General features: G+C 40.0%; 1 protein-coding gene and 1 pseudogene across 5 annotated transcripts in view; both read left to right on the top strand.

The window, feature by feature from the left end:
* TNFSF4 (TNF superfamily member 4) overlaps positions 1 to 20022 on the top strand; it is a 304021-nt gene that overhangs the window by 216046 nt on the left and 67953 nt on the right. The gene's annotated exons all lie outside the window — the stretch shown is intronic.
* On the top strand, positions 15787 to 18959 carry LOC112441015 (ribosomal protein uL30-like; annotated as a pseudogene).

The raw sequence follows: 20022 nt of genomic DNA on the forward strand, positions 1-20022 counted from the left end.
GGATATTGGCTGAAGTTTTCCTTTTTTGTTGTATCTTTGCTAGGTTTTGGTATCAGGATGATGTTGGTCTTATAAAATGAGTTAGGGAGGAGTCCTTCCTTTTCAATTTTTTGAAATAGTTTCAGAAGAAATGGTACCAGCTCCTCTTTGTACCTCTGGTAGAATTCAGCTGTAAATCTGTCTGGTCTTGGGCCTTTTTTTTGGTTGGTAGGTTATTTATTACTGCCTCAATTTCAGAACTTGTTATTGGTCTATTCAGGGATTCAACTTCTTCCTGGTTCAGTCTTGGGAGGATGTATGTGTCCAGGAATTTATCCATTTCTTCTAGATTTTCTAGTTTATGTGCATAGAGGTGTTTATAGTATTCCCTAATGGTTGTTTGTATTTCTGTGGGGTCAGTGGTGATATCCTCTTTATCATTTTTTATTATGTCTATGTGATTCTTCTTTGTTTTCTTTTTTATTAGTGCAGCTAGCAGTCTATATATTTTATTAAGTTTTTCCAAAAACCAGCTGCTGGTTTCATTGATTTTTTTGAAGTGTTTTTCATGTCTCTATCTCCTTCAGTTTCACTCTGATCTTGGTTATTTCTTTTCTTCTGCTAGCTTTGGGGTTTGTTTGCTCTTCATTCTTTCATTCTTTTAGAAGTGATGTTAGGATGTCAATCTGAGATCTTTCTAGCTTTTTGATATGGGCATTTAGTGCTATAAATTTCCCTGTTAACACTACTTTAGCTGTGTCCCAGAGATTTGGTACATTTTCTCTTTGTTCTCATTAGTTTCAAAGAACTTTCTGATTTCTGCCTTAATTTCATTATTTACCCAGGAGTCATTCAGGAGGAGGTTGTTCAATATCTGTGTAGTTGTGTGGTTTCTTAGTCTTGAGTTCTAATTTGATTGCTCTACCTTCTGAGAGACTATTTGTCATAATTTCAGTTCTTCTGGATTTGTTGAGGAGTGTTTTACTTCCAATTATGTGATTGATTTTAGAGTAAGTGCCATGTGGTGCCGAGAAGAAAGTATATTCTGTTGTTCTGGGGTGGAGAGTTCTGTAGCCATCTAACAGGTCCACTTGATCCAGAGCTGAATTCAAGCCCTGAATATCTTTATTAATTTTCTATCTCAATGATCTGTCTAATATTGACAGTGGGGTGTTAAAATGCCCATTATTATTGTGTGGGAATCTAAGTCTCTTTGTAGGTCTCTAACAACTTGTTTTATGAATCTGGGTGCTCCTATATTTGATGCATATATATTTAGGATAGTTAGCACTTCTTGTTTAATTGAATCCTTTACCATTATGTAATGCCCTTCTTTGTCTTTTTTGATCTTAGTTGGTTTAAAGTCTGTTTTGTCAGAAACTGGGATTGTGACCCCTGTTTTTTTGCTTTCCATTTGCTGATAAATATTCGTCCATCCCTTTATTTTGATTCTATGTGTGTCTTTGCATGTGAGATGAGTCTCTTGAATACAGCACACTAATAGGTCTTGATTCTTTATCCAGCTTGCCATTCTATGCCTTTTAATTGGGATATTTAGCCCATTTACATTTAAGGTTAATATTGTTATGTGTGGATTTGATCCTATCATCATGATGCTAGCTGGTTATTTTTCAGCCTTGTTAATGTAGTTTTTTCATAGTGTCATTGGTCTGCCTAGTACAGTGTGTTTTTGTAGTGGCTGGTAATGGTTTTTCCTTTCCATATTTGGTGCTTCCTTTAGGAGCTCTTGCAAGGCAGGCCTTGTGATGACAAATTCCCTCAGCATTTGCTTGTCTAAAAAGGATTTTATTTCTCCTTCACTTACAAAGCTTCGTTTGGTTGGATAAGAAATTCTGGGTTGGAATTTCTTTTCTTTAATAATGTCGAATATTGGCCCCCAAACACTTCTGGCTTGTAGAGTTTCCACTGAGAGGTCTGCTGTTAGTCTGATGGGATTCTCTTTGTAGGTGACCTGTCCTTTCTCTCTGGCTGCCCTTAACATTTTTTCCTTCATTTTGACCTTGGAGAATCTAACGATTATGTGTCTTGGGGTTGATCTTCTCATGGAGTATCTTAGTGGGGTTCTCTGGATTTCCTGAATTTGAATGTTGGTCTGTCTTGCTAGGTTGGGGAAGTTCTTCTGCATGATATCCAGAAGTATGTTTTCCATCTTTGTTCCATTCTCCCTGTCTCTTTCAGGTGCCCCAGTTGTAGGTTTGGTCTTTTTACATAATCCCCTAGTTCTTAGAGGTTTTGTTCATTCCTTTTCATTCTTTTTTCTCTAATCTTATCTGCCTGTCTTATTTCAGCAAGATAGTCTTCAAGCTCTGAGATTCTTTTCTCCGCTTGGTCTATTTGGCTATTGATACTTGTGGTTGTCTTATGAAGTTCTTGTATTGTGTTTTTCAGCTCTGTCAGGTTATTTATGTTTTCTCTAAATTGGTTATTCTGGTTATCATATCCCATATTGTTTTATCATGAATCTTAGCTTCTTTGCATTGGATGAGAACATGCTCCTTTAGCTCAGTGAAGTTCATCATTACCCATCTTCTGAAGCCGACTTCTGTCAGTTTATGCATCTCAGCCTCATCCCAGTTCTGTGCCCTTGCTGGAGAGGCGTTGTGATCATTTGGAGGAGAAGAGGCACTCTGGCTTTTTGAGCTTTCAGCATTTTTGTTAATTCTCATCTTTGTGAGCTTATCTACCTTTGATCTTTGAGGCTGGTGACCTTTGGATGGGGTTTTTTGTGGGGTCTTTTTTGTTGATGTTGTTGTTGTTGCTTTCTGTTTGTTTTTAACAGTCAAGCCCTTCTTCAATAGGGCTGCTGCAATTTGCTGGGGGTCCACTCCAGACCCTATTCACCTGGGTCCCTCCTGCACCTGGAGGTGTCACCAGTGGAGGCTGCAGAACAGCAAAGATGGTAGCCTGCTTCTTCCTCTGGGAGCTCCATCCCAGAGGAGCACCAGCCTGATGCCAGTGGGAATGCTCCTGTATAAGGTGTCTAGTGACCCCTGTTGGATGGGGGTCTCACCCAGTTAGGAAGCATAGGATCGGGGACCTGCTTAATGAAGCAGTCTGGCTGCCCCTTGTTGGAGTGGGTGTGCTGTGCTGAGAATTTCCTGGACTCTTCAGAGCGAGCAGGCAGGAAACACTAAGACTGCTGAACCACAGAGACCATGGCTGCTCCTTCCATCAGGGGCTCCATCTCAGGGAGGTCAGAGTTCTGTCCTCTGTCCATAACCCCCTGACTGGAGTTGCTGAAATTCCTGCAGGGAAACCCTTCCCAGTGAGGAGGGACAGATCTGGGTCCCACCTAAAGAATCAATCTGACCACAATCTGCCACAGCTGCTGTGCTGCCCTGTGGGGAATTCCTTCCATTCCAAACCATCCAGACTCCCTGGCCCTGGTAGGACAGACTGGAGCCACGGTGACAGCAGCTCCTCTCACCCCGGGAACTCAGTCATCTTAGGCAGTTTCCAAACTGCTGCTGCAGGCCACAACCCAAACAGCTGCTGAGTATCTGCACAACTCTGTGCTTGGGACCCAAGGCCCTGGTGGCATGGGCTCACAAGGGGATCTCCTGATCCGCAGGTTGCATAGATCCATGGAAAATGCATGATTTCCTGGTTGGGGTAGCACAATCACTCACTGTCTCCTTTGGCTGGGGATGAGAGCTCCCCTTGCCCTGTGCTACTCTGCTGTCGGGTGGGCCATTTTTCCACCCTGCTTTTCCTTGCTCTTTGTGGGTCGTGCTAACCACCTATTAGTCCCAATGAGAGAACCTGCATACCTCCGTTGAAGGTGCAGACTTCACTTACCATTTTTGTTCTTGGTGGGAGCCTCTGACTGCAGCTTCTTCTAATCAGCTATCTTAGCCCCTCCCCAATCCTGCTTTTTTATTACTGATTCAATGGAAGCCTGCTAGAAGTCTGCTGGAAGCCAAATGGAATTTGGTTGGTCTTTGTCCCTGGTTCCCGGGAGATAACTGCTAACCTCTTGGAATTTCCCAAGTGATATGAGAGTGACTTTATTAATGGTGGGCCCTGATAGTTTACCAAGCTGACTTACTTTGACTCCTGCTAACGAATGACTCAGGATGGGGGGGCTGGCCATGGCTGAAAGATCAACCATGAGATTAGAAAGTTGAGGCTTTGAGCCATTGTGATATCAGTCTGACATCTGGAGGGTGGTGCCAGAAATTGAGTTCAACCACATAGGTGTTGATTCCATCAAAGATCCTATGTAATTAAATCCCAATAAAACTCTGGACGTCAAAGCTTGGGTGAGCCTCTCTAGTTGGCAGTTCTCTGTGTACTGTCCTACATGATGTGCCAGGAGGATAATCTACCCTAATTCTATGGGGAAAGGATAATAGAAGCCTCATGTTTGGAACCCTCCCAGATCTTGCCCTCTGCATGTCTCCCTTTGGCCAGTTCTAATTTGTATCTTTTTGCTTTAATAAAACTTTAAAAATAAATATAGTGCTTTTGTGAGTTCTGCAAATTGTGCTAATAAGTTATCTAACCTGACAGGATAGTGGAAACCCTAAAATTTGTAACCCGTTGGTCAGAAGTGAGGGTGGGCTGGGGACCCCTGCACTTGCAGCTGGCGCCTGAAGTGAGGGCAGCCTTGTAAAGGACTGTACCCTTAACTGTGAAGTTTGGCCCAACTCTGGGTAGTTAGTGTCATAAGTCATTGAAATGTCCATTCCTAATTCTGCCTAAGCCTATTAATAAAGTGTTATCTAAATATACCCCTCTCAGTGTAGACACTAAATAGCTAAAGCCACAATGATGCTGTGAATGGGAGTTAATAAAGAGGGACTAGATTAACATCAGAATCCCCATCATACAATATGGAGTCATCAGTGCATAGGTGTTGTTTAAAGCAGTTAGACTGCATTAAGCCTTGGAGATACGAAAGAGTTTCTTTCTTGGATTTCTGAAGTAGAAGCATTGGATAGTGCCTTCTCCCAGGTGAGAGGGAGATCTGGGCTCATCTAATCTCATCAGCCACATGGGCAATGAGTTCAACAGTAGAGAAGTGATGAAGAAGGAATAGGCATTCAAGAAGATGACTTTAGTCCCTTTGCTTATCCACCCAAATCTTCAATTTGACCCAATTTCATCTTTAGAATCCATTTATATTTAAACCATAATGGAACTTGTGTTTGAAGAGCTATGAATTCAAGAGTAAGGAATATGTTCAAACATTTCAGTGCCCTTTAGAGGTTAAGTAAGAGGTTAAAGATAGAGCAGGAGGCATGGCCTGGCCACTTCAAGGGTCTTCCCCAATAGATAGGGGAGTTTTCTGGTTTTTGGTTGTTGCAAGTCATGTTTCTAAGATAGAGTGGTAGGATAATGCAGTAAGAGATGGGTAGAAGCCTCATGCTGTCTTCATTCTATCCAAGTTTAACTCTTGCCCCTAAGGCCAGAATCTACATCAGGCTGTGAAAGTTTCTCAGTTTGACTGTCTCTCTTCTACCATTGTTATGGACCGAATTGTGTCCCCTTCCCCCAAATTCATGTGTTGAAGCCCTAGCCCCCAGTGTGATGGCTCTTTGGGTATTTTGAGATGGGGCTTTTAGGGGTAATTAGGCTTAGATGAAGTCATGAAGGTGAGGCCTTCGTGAGAAATCAGTGCTCTTATAAGAGACACCAGAGCTGTCTCTCTGCCATGTGAGATCACAGCGAGAAGGTGGCCATCTGCAGGCCAGGAAGAGGGCCCTGGAACCAAATCAGCTGACATCTTGATCTTAAACTTCATAGCCCCCAGAACTGTGAGAATAAATTTCTGTTGTTTAAATCACCCAGGCCGTGGTATTTTGCTTTAGCAGCCCAAGCAGAGTAAGATAATATTTAATGTTAATTATGCACAGAATCTGGTGACTATGTTATTAATATTCTATTTTACCATGTTTTTGTTTGTGAACTCCCTCCAGTCTTCATTGATATGTTTATGGACAATTGGGGCAAAATCAGGCATTGCTGTCTTCCTACTATTTAAACCAAGAAGTTCAGCCTTGGTGCGTTTGGCTTAACTTCCTTTATCTTTTCCAGACATTTTCAAGGAATTGTAAGAACTACCCTCTCTTTTCCACTTCCACCTTTCTCTCTTTCTTTGAATAACACTCAAATAAAAATGATGATGTTATTACAATGGTATCTTGTTAGGACACTAACTGAATCCTGACCTACACCAATCCTCACCTCATTTAGAGATTCTCTGAGGTCTTGGAGGTGGGGGCACAGATAAAAACAGACAGATTGTGACGATGAAGTAAGACAAAGCAAAGCAAAGAGATGGTTATTTCTTAGTTATAAGGTTAGCTCCTAAGCCTAATGCAGAACTCTAAAAAGTTTCAGTGGATCTTGTGAAGAACTCCCTTTTGCTGTGCTAGTATGTGTCTAACTAGTCAACAGTGTAAACTGTCTATTTTTGTTTCACAAACAAAAACCCACATGCAGATCATACCCTCTTTTCCACTCTGTTTGCTAAGAATAAGGGAACCCAAAAGAGGCCACACCCACATTATAACGATTGTTAACTTGGCAATGTGGTAACATTTAATACCAAATAGCCAATAAAATCCTAAACTTAAACCTAAATAATACTTCTCCATAGGGACTGGAAAGAAAGGAGATGGGGAGAAGGAGCCTTGAGCTCCCCCTAGAGGTCAGCGATTACAGTCCCATAAATTAGGTTTTATATTATAAACTGACTTTTGCTTTCTTATATAATTAAATTTTCCTTCACCAATCGTCCTGCCAAAGTCTGTTCAGAACTTTAGGGAGCATTAAAGTAATTAGATAAAAAGAAAGCATAAGTAAAGCACACAGCCTAAAAAAGGCACAAAGACGCATGCTGTAATTGTACACACATTCTTTTTGACCCTTGTTACAAGCATCCTGGTAGGGGCATGAGCGTTGAGGTTTTTGCCTATCTCAATTAGCCACTTCAGTTAGAAATGACCACACAGGTTACTTGAAAAAGAGAAAGACTAGTTTTACCCCCTTTCCCCAGCAACTTCTCAGACCACTAATTCAGAATCTCTAAGGGTGGAACTCAGTGTTTTTAAAAAAACTTCTAAGGTGTCTTTAATGTGCAGCCAAGTTTGAGAACCAGTGCATTGTGGGCAAAGATTTGTTCTTCAAACCTAGCTTCTTCCTTCTGAGCCCCACGTCTTTTCTCTTTTTATAATTTATGATTCCATTTTCTATGATTCCATTTTGTTGCAGGCAGTTCCTCTTTGATCTCTTTTATATTTTAATTTTGTCAATCTTATTTTCTTCACCACTTTCAGTCTCTGTTCAAAAGATGCTTCTAATTTGCAATTATTAATAATAAGCCTAAGATAGTCTAGGTTTACCCCCATCACCCTTGATCTGGTGATTCCTACTCTTCCAGGAGCCTGGACCTTGTTTATGAGAAATAGGTATTAAAAAATTATAGAAGGTCATTTTTTAGACTGAACTTTTACTAAGTCCCAACAGGTGAGAACAAGCCAAAATGGAGTCACTTTGCTAAATGCCACATAGTGAAACTCAAACTTTAAGGGAGCAGACAGAACCCAAAACGGACCATTTTATCCTGAAAACAGGAGATTCCAGTCTACTGGAGTCAGTTGAATAAGGAAGTCCCTTCTGCTTTAACTCTTAGAAAAAAAAAGTGAACTGAAGCAGCCTGATATTAATAATCAGCCATTTTTTTTCCTACTATTTTATTTCCTTGTTCCCACCTTACAAAACCCACTGTATGCCATTGCCTAGTGGGAACTCATATTCTATTTTATAGAATGGAGGCTGACCTGATTAATGAATTGTGAATAAAAACCAGTTAGATTTATAACTAAATTTGTTGTAACTTAGTCTTTGACAAAGGTAAAGATCTCTATCAGGCACAAAGGCCTCAACTAAAGAGTTTGAGTCTTAAGACTTTTCCTGAATTCATCACACTTTGACTGATGGCTACCTTTGCATTGTATTAATTTGTTCAAATTGCTCCCCTTAGAATTCGATTTTTAAATAGAACATCAAAGAGTTTAAGATCTTATACACAAATTCATCCAACCATAACCCTAAATTCAATAGTAGACCTAATGCCTCCATCTCTCCACTTCTGTAACTGTCCTGGAATGTCTTTCAGAAAGCTGGGAAGATAGACTGCTGGCTGCATATTGATTTCTTATCTACTGCATACACGTCCTACAACTAATATTTAGACATGACTAAAGAGAGACAGGGTAACTTTGAAATTTCTAATAGAAAAAAACTCATCTCACTTTAATTTATATGCTTGGTTCAATTTTAGCAGGAAAACCCCACAACGTCAGAGGAGCTTATCCAGCTACCTTCACAGCATTATGTAGTATTCTCTGTCCACAATCCCCACACCAGAGTAGGGCAGAAACTAGACGTTCATATGTCTTGGCTTTATCCCTCTAACCCATAGCTCAGTTCTCTCTTTGTTACCAGGCAAAAATCAAATGAGAAAACAGTTGCCAGGTCCTGATGTTGTTGCCTCAATTTGTCTGTGTTATTAAGGTTGAATTGCAAGGCCTATGTCTTCCTCATTACTCCCCTTCTCCAACTCCCAACTTTACTTTTTTGAATACTCACACTCTTACCAAGTATCTAGGAGAACCCTTTGCCAGCACGGCATGGGGCAGAGTCACTGGTCTACTATGGACCCTGTTCCTCTAGCTTCTGCCGGCTTTCTTCTTTGCCATATGCCTTTTGTATTCTATTCTAAGTTCGTTCACTTATGTTTGAGGATTCTTGCTTTTGACCTCCCTCCCAGATAAATGGGGATACTAGAGCTGAGCTCTTGTGGTTGGAATGGTTATGACTAATATACAAGTATAGGGCTTGAAGAAAAAAAAGCCTGATAGCTGAAAACTGCAGAAGAGTTGCCTATGAGAGAAGGTCTAAAATATCAAGTCCAGATAAACAGGGGAAAAGCAAGACATTGACCAAAATTGAAGAGTCAGCCAAAAATTCTGGTAAGACAGAGTGAATGGATTTAAGAGAAAAAACCTGAAAATATTCCTAAATGCAAGGAAGTACAGGGGATGGGAATCTTTTATAGTTTGACCATGGCTGAGCCCATGGAAGGGAGGCATGTAAGATTTCAAGGAAGTTCTGAAACTTATCCTGCTAGAAGGAAGCTTGTAATCATTTCATCTGCAAACTCTTAAATACATCGTAAGTATAATTTTCACCAGAAATTTCTATGGAAGTTTTCTATTACCAGGGTGTTCTGTGAAAAGTCTGCTGCAGTTCCTTGTTCACTTGGGGAAATTTCTCTTGCTCTCACTCCTGATCAGTGCTCCCCCTGATGTCTGAGTTGCTGCTTTCTATCAGCCTTCAGCATGGGTTCTTCACAGTTATGAACCACACATCCTACTTTGGTGGGAACAGTTGTTCCCTAATTGTAGTCCAAGCCAACCTGCAGTAAATATAGACATTGAGACGTTTCCTATGCAAGGCAAGTAAACGTTCTTCCAACCTAGATTCAGGGCAGAAGTGCAGTGAGTATGTAACCATTTAATATCTAGTATTGCACAGATAATTATCTCAAAGGAAGAGAAAAATGGTGGAAAGGCTCCTTAAGGAATTCCCTATATTTAATTTCAGCAAATAATTATGTATTTTAATAATTTCAACAATCAGAGCTTCACATCTCTGATTAGATTTGTATGAAGATTATATGAAGCTATATCAAGAGATCCAAAATTAAGCTGTTAAGCGTTCTTCTAACATAATTATTAAAAATTGGACTTACCTTGTAAGATAGACTTTCTGGAAGACTTTATTTTTTCCCTCCCTCCTTTCTTTTCTATTTTTCTTTCTATCATGAGAGCTGAGGACTGGAACTATTATAAAAAGTGGAAGAATCAGTATTTTGACAGTATTATCTATTAACATAAAACATTTGATCTAGTTAGCCAACTAAAACCTGCCTAAAATTCAAGCCACACAATAACAGGGCATTTACCTTATTTTCCAATCATAATTCTCTGTCTTCTAGAAAGGACTTCAACAAAGGGCACGTTCCTGTGTTTCTTTCCAGGGAAAATAGGTTGCCACATAGGGTAGGCACAAATCCTTATAATGGCAATTGACACAGGGGCCTTAGTCCTAAGCATTGATTCCTCCACAGTAGTATCATTGTAAAAACCACAAAAATGATCACAATAACCATAAGAACTAACACTTATTGACAATTTCCCAGGTACTCTGCTGTGTCCTTTATATGTATTTTCCCTTTTAATCCTTAGAATACCTCTATGGGATAGAAACTGTTACCATCCCTATTGTACATATAAGGAAAATAACACTTAGATTAAATAACTATTGCAAGGTCACACAGCTGCAAGGGCTAGAACTGGGACTGAAACCATGTCTTCCTCACATACCCTCCCCCTGGCCCCTTTCAGACATCTTGAGGGCCCACCTTGGTCAGCCCTTCCCACATGTGAGATTGCCTCATCTATTCACCAAATAGGTATTGAGTACTATGTGCTAGGCACTGTCATAGAAAATGGGGGTTCAATAATGAACAAGATCAGTCTCTGCTATCAAGGGGCTCAAAGATTAATTCAATTTCCCTTCAATTTTTTCTGTAACAAGATTTCTTTTCAGATTTCTTTCTTGGGCAATTAACAAGAAGTGAAAATTTATTTGCCTGTACAGAACCTGCAGTTAAATGGTGTGAAGTGTGCCAGGCAAAGGTAGAATTCTGGGAGCAAAGCTGTTTTTATTTTGACCAAATGCACACATCTGCCTAGTTTTTGCCATATTAAACACCTGGCGGCTTTATAGTATCTATGGACTGTCTTTGTGCCTTCATTTTCAAACGTTTCCAAACCTAAGTGTTCATCAGAATCACCTGTAGGGCTTAAGACAGACTGCTTAGCCCCATCCCCAGTTTCTGATTCAATAGGTCTTAGGTGGGGCCTCAGAATTTGCATATCTAACAAGTTCCCAGGTGATATGGATGGTGCTGATGTGGGGACTACATTTTGAGAAACATTGTCAGGCCACCTATGCATAATTTTAGTCTTCCTATTATATTAGTTTTATTATTTCTGGTGAGATTCCTAAGGAGTTTAGTCTCTCAATAGACATTTGATCTTAAAAGCCCCAGATCTCATACTACTTCTCTCCCTTCAATCCTCCAAAAAAATATTTATTGAGATCTGTGTTAAGAAACTGGAGAGGCCGGGCGCGGTGGCTCACGCCTGTAATCCCAGCACTTTGGGAGGCCGAGGTGGGCGGATCACGAGGTCAGAAGATCGAGACCATCCTGGCTAACATGGTGAAACCCCGTCTCTACTAAAAATACAAAAAATTAGCCGGGCGTGGTGGCAGTCGCCTGTAGTCCCAGCTACTCGGGAGGCTGAGGCAGGAGAATGGCGTGAACCCGGGAGGCGGAGCTTGCAGTGAGCCAAGATGGCGCCACTGCACTCCAGCCCGGGTGACAGAGCGAGACTCCGTCTCAAAAAAACAAAAAAACAAAAAACGAAACTGGAGATACTGAAATGAATAAGACAGTATGGCTGGTAGCTTTGTACATATAAGACATGATTTTCTGTCTCTTAACCTCTATTTCTATATTCTCTTTCAGTATAATCTGTTAAATTTATTGAAATTTGTTTCAGGGTGATGAGCTAAATTATAAGTTAAACTAAGAATTCACCTACATTTTATTAATGTGTTAAATGGTAAAAATAATGAAAACCTTTAAAAGTTTTCATAGAACAAATAAAAAATAATCAAGTAGATTAAAATAAAGATCTCAATTTAGTCACTAGATGCCGTATATATAGGATAGTTAGCTATCGAATGGCTTCTCAGGGGCACTGACGAACAGGGAGTATGCTCAGCACTAAATTTTCTTTGGAAAAGTACACATTTGAAGATTTAAGAGGTTCAGGAACTTTTTTTTTTAATTTTAAGTTCAGAGATACATTTGCAGAATGTGCAGGTTTGTTACATAGGTAAACATGTGCCATGGGGGGAAATAGAACATATTATTCTTATGAGTTATCAGTATGACTACCATCGATACTGCCAGTATCACCCAATATTTATTAAGTGTTGACTGTGTGTCAAGAACTATGGTTCGTGTTAATGATGCATTATCTCCTCCTGCTCACGAACTCTGTGAAGCAGGTACTATTATTATCTCCATTTTTACTAAGGCTTTAGGCAGATTTAATACTAAGTGTTGGTACTGAGTGTAGTCTTGCTGCTAAAGGCAGGAAGCTGTGGTGTCCTGGCACATGAACTGTTAATATACTGTGTGCTTGGGAATTAGGTAGACTTAGGCTATTTTCCAGAAGTCATGAGTGCCCTGCCCAGGTCCACCCACTGACTTCACAGCCCAGCTGAGTTTTGCCCTTTTCTTGTGTCCTCCCACCCTGTGGTGTACTGGGTGTGGCACTGCTAAAAGAATGACATCACAAGGAACAGAACACTTAGCTCTACCAGAGTGTAGCTTTCTAAGAGACACTAAGAGTATAGCTTTCCCTTGCTATGATATTGTAGAAATTGAATGGACAGTTTTATTTTTGGATAGTTCCCTCAAACTTGCATTTTGTTAATATAAGAGATGTCCTCAGAGACTAACAAAGATCTTTTCCCTGATATCTAGGTCAACTTTTCAGCATTCACAAGTCCTCTTGTTGCTTTAAAATGTATCTCAATTTTGATATGTTCAAAACTGAGCTTACCTCTTTCTGCCTCTGCAAACCTGCTCACTCTCTAGTATTTTCCACCTTGAAGAATGGTCCTGTCATGAATTCAGTTGTCCCAGCCAGAAACTCATCCTTAACTCTGGTCTTCTCCCTATCCCTCCCTTCTACTTAATTAAGTCTTGTCAACTCTACTTCCTAAAAGATCATCCACTGTTTCCCCAACCTGCATATTTACCTTTCTTACCTTCTTTCCTTTAGTTGGCTACTCATTCATCTTTTATTCATGTTGTTGTCAAAGTAAAACTTCTAAAACTTAAATTATTATGTCATGTTCTTACTTAAAATCCCATTAATGAAAACCTTTAAAAGTTTTCATAGAACAAATAAAAAATAATCAAGTAGATTAAAATAAAGAGCTCAATTTAGCCACTAGATGCCGTATATATAGGATAGTTAGCTATCGAATGGCTTCTCAGGTGCACTGACGAACAGGGAGTATGCTCAGCATACTTTGGCAGCTTTCCATTGCTGTTAGCATAAGCTCCAAATTTGTAACATGACTTACAAGATATTTCATGTGTCTGGCTCCCGCCTGCCTCTCTTGTCTTTTCTCTACCCACTTATAATCCCACCATGATTAATTTTCTTTGGCATCTTGAAAAGGTCTCTCTCCCATGTGAAACTTCTTTTTTCTTTTCTTTCTTCCTTTGTTCTTTCTTTCGTGAAATTTTCTTTTCTCCTTCCTTCCTTCTCTTTCTTTCTTTCTTTCCTTCCTTCCTTCCTTCTTTCTTTTTCTTTCTTTCTCCCTCTCTCTTTCTCCTTCTCTCTTTCTTTCTTTCTCCCTCTTTCCCTCCTTCCTTCCTTCCTTCCTTCCTTCCTTCCTTCCTTCTTTCTTCCTTTGTTTTTTTTTGACAGAGTCTCACTCTGTTGTTTAGGCTGGAGTGCAGTGGTGCAATCTGGCTCACTGTAACCTCTGCCTCCCAGGTTCAAGCAATTCTCCTGCCTCAACCTCCTGGGTAGCTGAGACTACAGACGTGTGCCACCAGGCCCAGCTAATTTTTTTTTGCATTTTTCATAGAGACGGGATTTCGAAGTGTTAGCCAGGATGGTCTCAATCTCCTGACCTCATGATCCACATGCCTCGGCCTCCCAAAGTGCTGGGATTACAGGTGCGAGCCACTGCGCCTGGCCTGGAACTTTTCATATGCTGTTCTATCTATCTAGAACACTCACCCCTCAAGTCCTGTTCATCAGCTTAAATATTCATTTCTCCTGGACACTTTCTATTCTTCTTCATTAAGTAAGCTATGAGGCTACAAGGGCTTTGAACTTCTTTAATGTAATACTTGTTCACTTTATTATAAATTCTTGTTTAAAAGTCTTATCATTTCTGCTGGCTTATAAACTCAGAGATGGCAGAGACCATATCCAGCTATTCATAAATGTATCACGAAGCTTGGCACATAGTAGGGACAAATTAAATAGCTTTTTAATTAATTAATCATTTGAATGACAAATAGGATCAAGTTTTCAAATAAACTTGTACTTTCCTACATCACTGAAGACATGTAGACATGTAGCATTTTAATCTCTACCATCTTTTCCTTGTTTTGATGATTTTAAAAAACAAAAAAAATAAAAAAAATGCCAAACTGGGTCAGAGATAACCGAAACTTTGTTTAGCTCTAGGTAAAACTATGAAATAGAGAAAAGATGAATTCAGTGGCCACTATTGTCAACTGGCTGAGGTTTAAGTTTCTCTCCTTTCTGCTCAATGCCCTCAGTTGAGAATCTTGGGTAGGCCCAGTTCCCCCTAGAATTTATAATTTTTCCTATTAATCTTTAAAAAAAATCTCACTAAAACTCAGCTCAGATGTATCTTTTCTCTCCCTCCTCCTTCAGAACATACTCTGTATTCTGCTTTTCCATGGAGCCACAGGTTTGGAGGAAATCTCACACCGTATCTAGTCTAACTCACCCTTCTATGCTTTAACTTCTCTTTTTCATTTTTTATGTTAAGGGTTATCCAGTGCCAGTTGCAGTGATACTCAGTGACAGGGAACTCCTTACCTCCAGAGACAGCCCATACAGATAGTACTAATTGGTCAGAATCCCCTCTTAAAAGGGCACCCATCCCTGAGTAGGAGGACACATTTTGCTTTATTGCCAATATAAACTTTGATAGAGTTTATTCATCTTTTTCTGAGACAAGGTTTGGTAGGGGAGGAGAGGAGACAGTATTTAAGGCATTAGATTCCCTGGGAAAAGAAGGAGGCACTATAGAAATAGGAAAAAAAGGTATAGAAATGAAGATCTAGCCCTTATAGGCAAAGTAGAGATACTGCCAAGTTTGGCAAGTTCTTGTCTTAGACTTGGGAATGTTTGAAAAGCAAAAGAGAGAATATCTGGAGGACAGAAGACCCAGAGAGACTAACACTGATAGGTTGTTTTGGTGGTGGTGTGTGTGGGACCAGGAAGGAATAGAGGTCGCAAGGTTGCATTATTATTTTTTGCACATACTTTATCATAAGTGGCAATTAAGATCTGAGAGGAAAAAAAGATCTTTACATCTAGTACTTTAGTATGTGTGCTAATAAATGGGTAAAAATATTTCACTCATCAGCACTATTGCTGAACATATTCAGCAAATTTATGTTCAGCATTTCTTAGGAAGTTCTCGTTAAAAACCTGTCAGTTTGAAAATAGTATAGAGGTGTATATGTGTCACACTTTGTGTATCCAGTCTATCATTGATGGGCATTTAGGTTGGTTCCAAGTCTTTGCTATGGTAAATAGCTGCAATAAATATATGTGTGCATGTGTCTTTATAGTAGAATGATTTATAATCCTTTGAGTATATACCCAGTAATGGAATTGCTGGGTCAAATGGTTGAACAATGAGAACACATGGACACAGGGAGGGGAACGACACACACTGGAACCTGTTGGGGAGTTGGGGGCAAGGGGATGGAGAACATTAGGAAAAATACCTAATGCATATGGGGCTTAAAACCAAGGTGACCAGTTAATAGGTGCAGCAAACCACCAATACCTATGTAACAAACCTGCACATTCTGCACATGTATCCCAGAACTTAAAGTGAAATAAAAAAAAGTATAGATGTTTCTCAAATTAAAAATAGGACTGCCCTAAATAAGATCCAGCAATTCCCCTACTCAGCATATATCCAATGGAAATGTAGTCAGTATTTGAAATTCCCATGTTTATTGCAACACTATTCACAACAGCCAAGATATGAAATCAACCTAAGTGTCCATTGGTGGATGAATGGGTAAAAAAAATGTAGTACAAAAACTCAATGGAATACTATTCAGCAACAAAATGAATAAAATTCTATCATTCATGGCAACATGGATGAACCTGGAAGACATGTTAAGTGGAATAAACCAGGCACAGAAAGACAGATACCACATAATCTCACTCATATGCGGAATCTAAAAAAGTAGATCTCATAGAAGTACAGAATAAAATATTGGTCAGCAGAGGGGAAGGGGAGAAGAAAGGGGGTCTTAGGGAGATTTTGGTCAACAGGTAAAAAGTTACAGTTAGATAGAAGGAATAGGTTCTGATGCTCTATTGCACAGTAGGGTGACTATGGTTAACAATATTGTATATTTCAAAATAGCTAGAAGAGAGGATTTTGAATTTCCTCACCACAAATAGATGATAAACATATGCAGTAATGGATAAGCTAAATACCCTGACTTAATCATTATGCAATGTATACATGTATGGAAACATCACGCTGTACCCCATAAATATGTATAGTTATTATGTGTCAGTTAAAAGGGACACACAAAACGAAACAAAGCAAATAAAGAGCTTGTCATTTTGCTTGTAGTAACTGAATATTCTGAATGAGGAAGAAAGCAAGGGAACCTGGAATAATCTCTATAAAAGCAAATATTGTCTCAATGAGATATTAAATATTCAAGAAAAATAATAAATACAGTATCAGCAACAGCAAAATATTTTTTATCTATAAAACCACAGATGAGTATCTTTATTGATCACCTAGTCCAGTGGTTTTAAAACATTTTTAAGGCGCATGATCAGTAGCTGCACCACTAGAAAGATGGCGGAGCAAGAGCAAAGAAAAATCCCTTTGGTTCCAGAAAATCTCCTGAAAAAGAGGAAGGCTTATCAAGCCCTCAAAGCCACCCAGGCAAAGCAGGCACTTTTGGCAAAGAAGGAGAAGAAAGGAAAAGGGCTCAGGTTTAAGCGACTGGAATCATTCCTACATGATTCCTGGCGGCAGAAACGTGACAAGGTGCGTCTCAGATGACTAGAAGTGAAACCTCATGCCTTGGAATTGCCAGATAAACATTCCTTGGCCTTTGTTGTACGCATCGAAAGGATTGATGGCATGAGTTTACTGGTGCAGAGAACCATTGCAAGACTTCACCTAAAGAAAATTTTTAGTGGTGTCTTTGTAAAAGTCACCCCCCAGAATCTAAAAATGCTGCGTATAGTGGAACCTTATGTAACCTGGGGATTTCCAAATCTGAAGTCTGTCCGAGAACTCATTTTGAAACGTGGACAAGCCAAGGTCAAGAATAAGACCATCCCTCTGACAGACAACACAGTGATTGAGGAGCACCTGGGGAAGTTTGGCGTCATTTGCTTGGAAGACCTCATTCATGAAATTGCCTTCCCAGGGAAGCATTTCCAGGAGATCTCATGGTTCTTGCGCCCTTTCCACCTCTCAGTGGCCCGTCATGCTACCAAAAATAGAGTGGGCTTCCTCAAGGAGATGGGCACACCTGGCTATCGGGGTGAACGCATCAATCAGCTCATCCGTCAGCTGAACTAGACCCAGGTGAGGCAGGGCTGAAAACTGCCCTTGGGCTGACTTTTGATAGGCCATGCCTTGCCACTTTACAAGTTCTTTTTGCGTTTACTAGTATTTAAGAGTAACCTTGAGATTGGGAGGAATAGAGGAGGCTGGTACAAATCGATGGGGACCTGCTGGGATCAGTGAATGCCTGATTAGGACATGGGGCTATGAGTTATAGGCTTAAAGATGTCGAGTAACTAAAAACTGTATTGCTGGCCGGGCGCGGTGGCTCACGCCTGTAATCCCAGCACTTTGGGAGGCCAAGGCGGGCAGACCATGAGGTCAGGAGATTGAGACCATCCTGGCCAACATGGTGAAACCCTGTCTCTACTAAAAATACAAAAATGAGCTGGGTGTGGTGGCGCGTGCCTGTAGTCCCAGCTACTCGAGAGGCTAAGGCAGGAAAATCGCTTGAACCCAGGAGGCAGAGATTGCAGTGAGCCAAGATTGCACCAGTGCACTCCAGCTGGGCGACAGAGTGAGACTCCATCTCGAAAAAAAAAAAAAAAAACTATTGCTGCAGTCATTCAGATGGAAATGGGGAAAGAATAATATTAATAACTGATTTCAAAAAGGACTTGAAGATGTGAATCATCTATTTTGCTGAAGAAATCTTAACTCTTTGAAATTACTTTTTATTGCTGTTGTCATACTCTTAGGTGCCAAACTGCGGTAAATTTTTTATCAGTGAAGTGGAAGCATGTGTTTTGTTTTGGGAATTTTTATCAAGTATCTTCAGAGAAGATTATTTCCTGCTTTATCTTCAGAAACTGGAAAGGAAGGGTCAAAGAAAAGACAGTAGCTGGCCGGTCGTGGTGGCTCATGCCTGTAATCCCAACACTTTGGGAGGCCGAGGCGGGCAGATCACCTGAGGTTGGGAGTTCGAGACCAGCCTGACCAACATGGAGAAATGCCATCTCTACTAAAAATACAAAAATTAGCCAGGCATGGTGGCACGTGCCTGTAATCCCAGCTACTCAGGAGGCTGAGGCAGGAGAATCGCTTGAACCTGGGAGGTGGAAGTTGCAGTGAGCTGAGATCACACCATTGCACTCCAGCCTGGGCAACAAGCGAAACTCTGTCTCAAAAAAAAAGACAAGACAGTAGCTTATGTTCATGTCAAGCACCTCTCATCACAGTCTAGTTCCAAGGAAAAATTCCAGCGTTTTCTACATTGGGTGCTGTGTCATCTGAAATTGGCACATTCCATGGAGGAAGGAGTCCTGCTTTGTTGCATGTATCCTAGGGTTTAATGTTGGTAAATGAGTCACTCTAGCATTTGTAGAAGGCTCCCTGAGACTCCTGCAGCAGTCGACCAAGCCCAAGGACATAATTGAATCTGGAGAGTCCTGGGGCCTTGTTTTGAAAAAGACTTGAAATACACATAGGAAGAAAGGCATAAAAATAAATGTTCACTTGTCTCTGCAAAAAAAAAAAAAAAAAAACACAAAACATTTTTCAAAGAAGGTAATGTCTACTTTTTGCTATTTTGAAGTGGAATATGCCAAAATCAAAGAGAAAACAACTAAAAGGAAGCTGCTTTGATTGAAGCTGTGGTGGCACCCTCTAAGTTATGTTTACTTGTTTCCTTTTCTCTTCTGTAGAAGTGAAAAATTTAGTTTGAAAACTACTGATCTAGTATAGCCCATACTAGTCATCATATAGATAAAGTTAAGACCACATTAGATAAAATTAAGATTGCATCAGGTTTATCTATCAATGTCCTTCTAAAATAGCATGGGAAAGAAAAGATCCAATTACACAGAAACAGAACTGAGAAGTAACACACTCTATAAGCATGCATTTCTTATAGACACACACACACACATACACAAGCACACAATCTGCAAAAAGTTATTCAGATTATGCTATGCTACATAGTACAAAGTAACTTATTGTGTACGCATATCCAAATATCATTTGCGCGGCTGTGAACATAATGGAAAACTCCATGTGCTACCCCCAATTTTTTTTAATTCGAGGGTTTATGTTTTAATAGTCATCTCTAGCTCAAAGCTTTTGCTTAAATGGAATTAGCTGTATTTAGGAACTGTTGCACTGTCTAGCTGACACTTCCCTCGTTTCTACCATGTCATACCAGACATGGGACTCAGCCCTAAGACATAATACATAATCTATTTCATTTGGAATGTTGTTATTTGATTCTAGTCTTGTAACTCCCAAAATGATAGACTTAATTTTATTCTGTCAAATGCATTGTTTTCAGAGTTTATGTAAACTTCACTCTTTGAATGTTTAATATTGATTCATCAATATGCAAGTATTTACAAGATCAGAAGAAGAAAACGTGGCTATGAAGGGGCTGCTAAAAAGCTTAGTGAACTGACGTAATTTGGAAATTGCAAGAAGCTGCTCCCTGTTCTTGAAAACTCCTTGCAATAATGTATCAAGATACACATTTCCTAGCCTACTCTAAGGTGACAGAGCAATGATTAAAATGGTTGTGAAGTAGATGGGGACAAA

This window comes from Pan paniscus, chromosome 1 (assembly GCF_029289425.2).
Source record: "Pan paniscus chromosome 1, NHGRI_mPanPan1-v2.0_pri, whole genome shotgun sequence".
Lineage (NCBI taxonomy): Eukaryota > Metazoa > Chordata > Mammalia > Primates > Hominidae > Pan > Pan paniscus.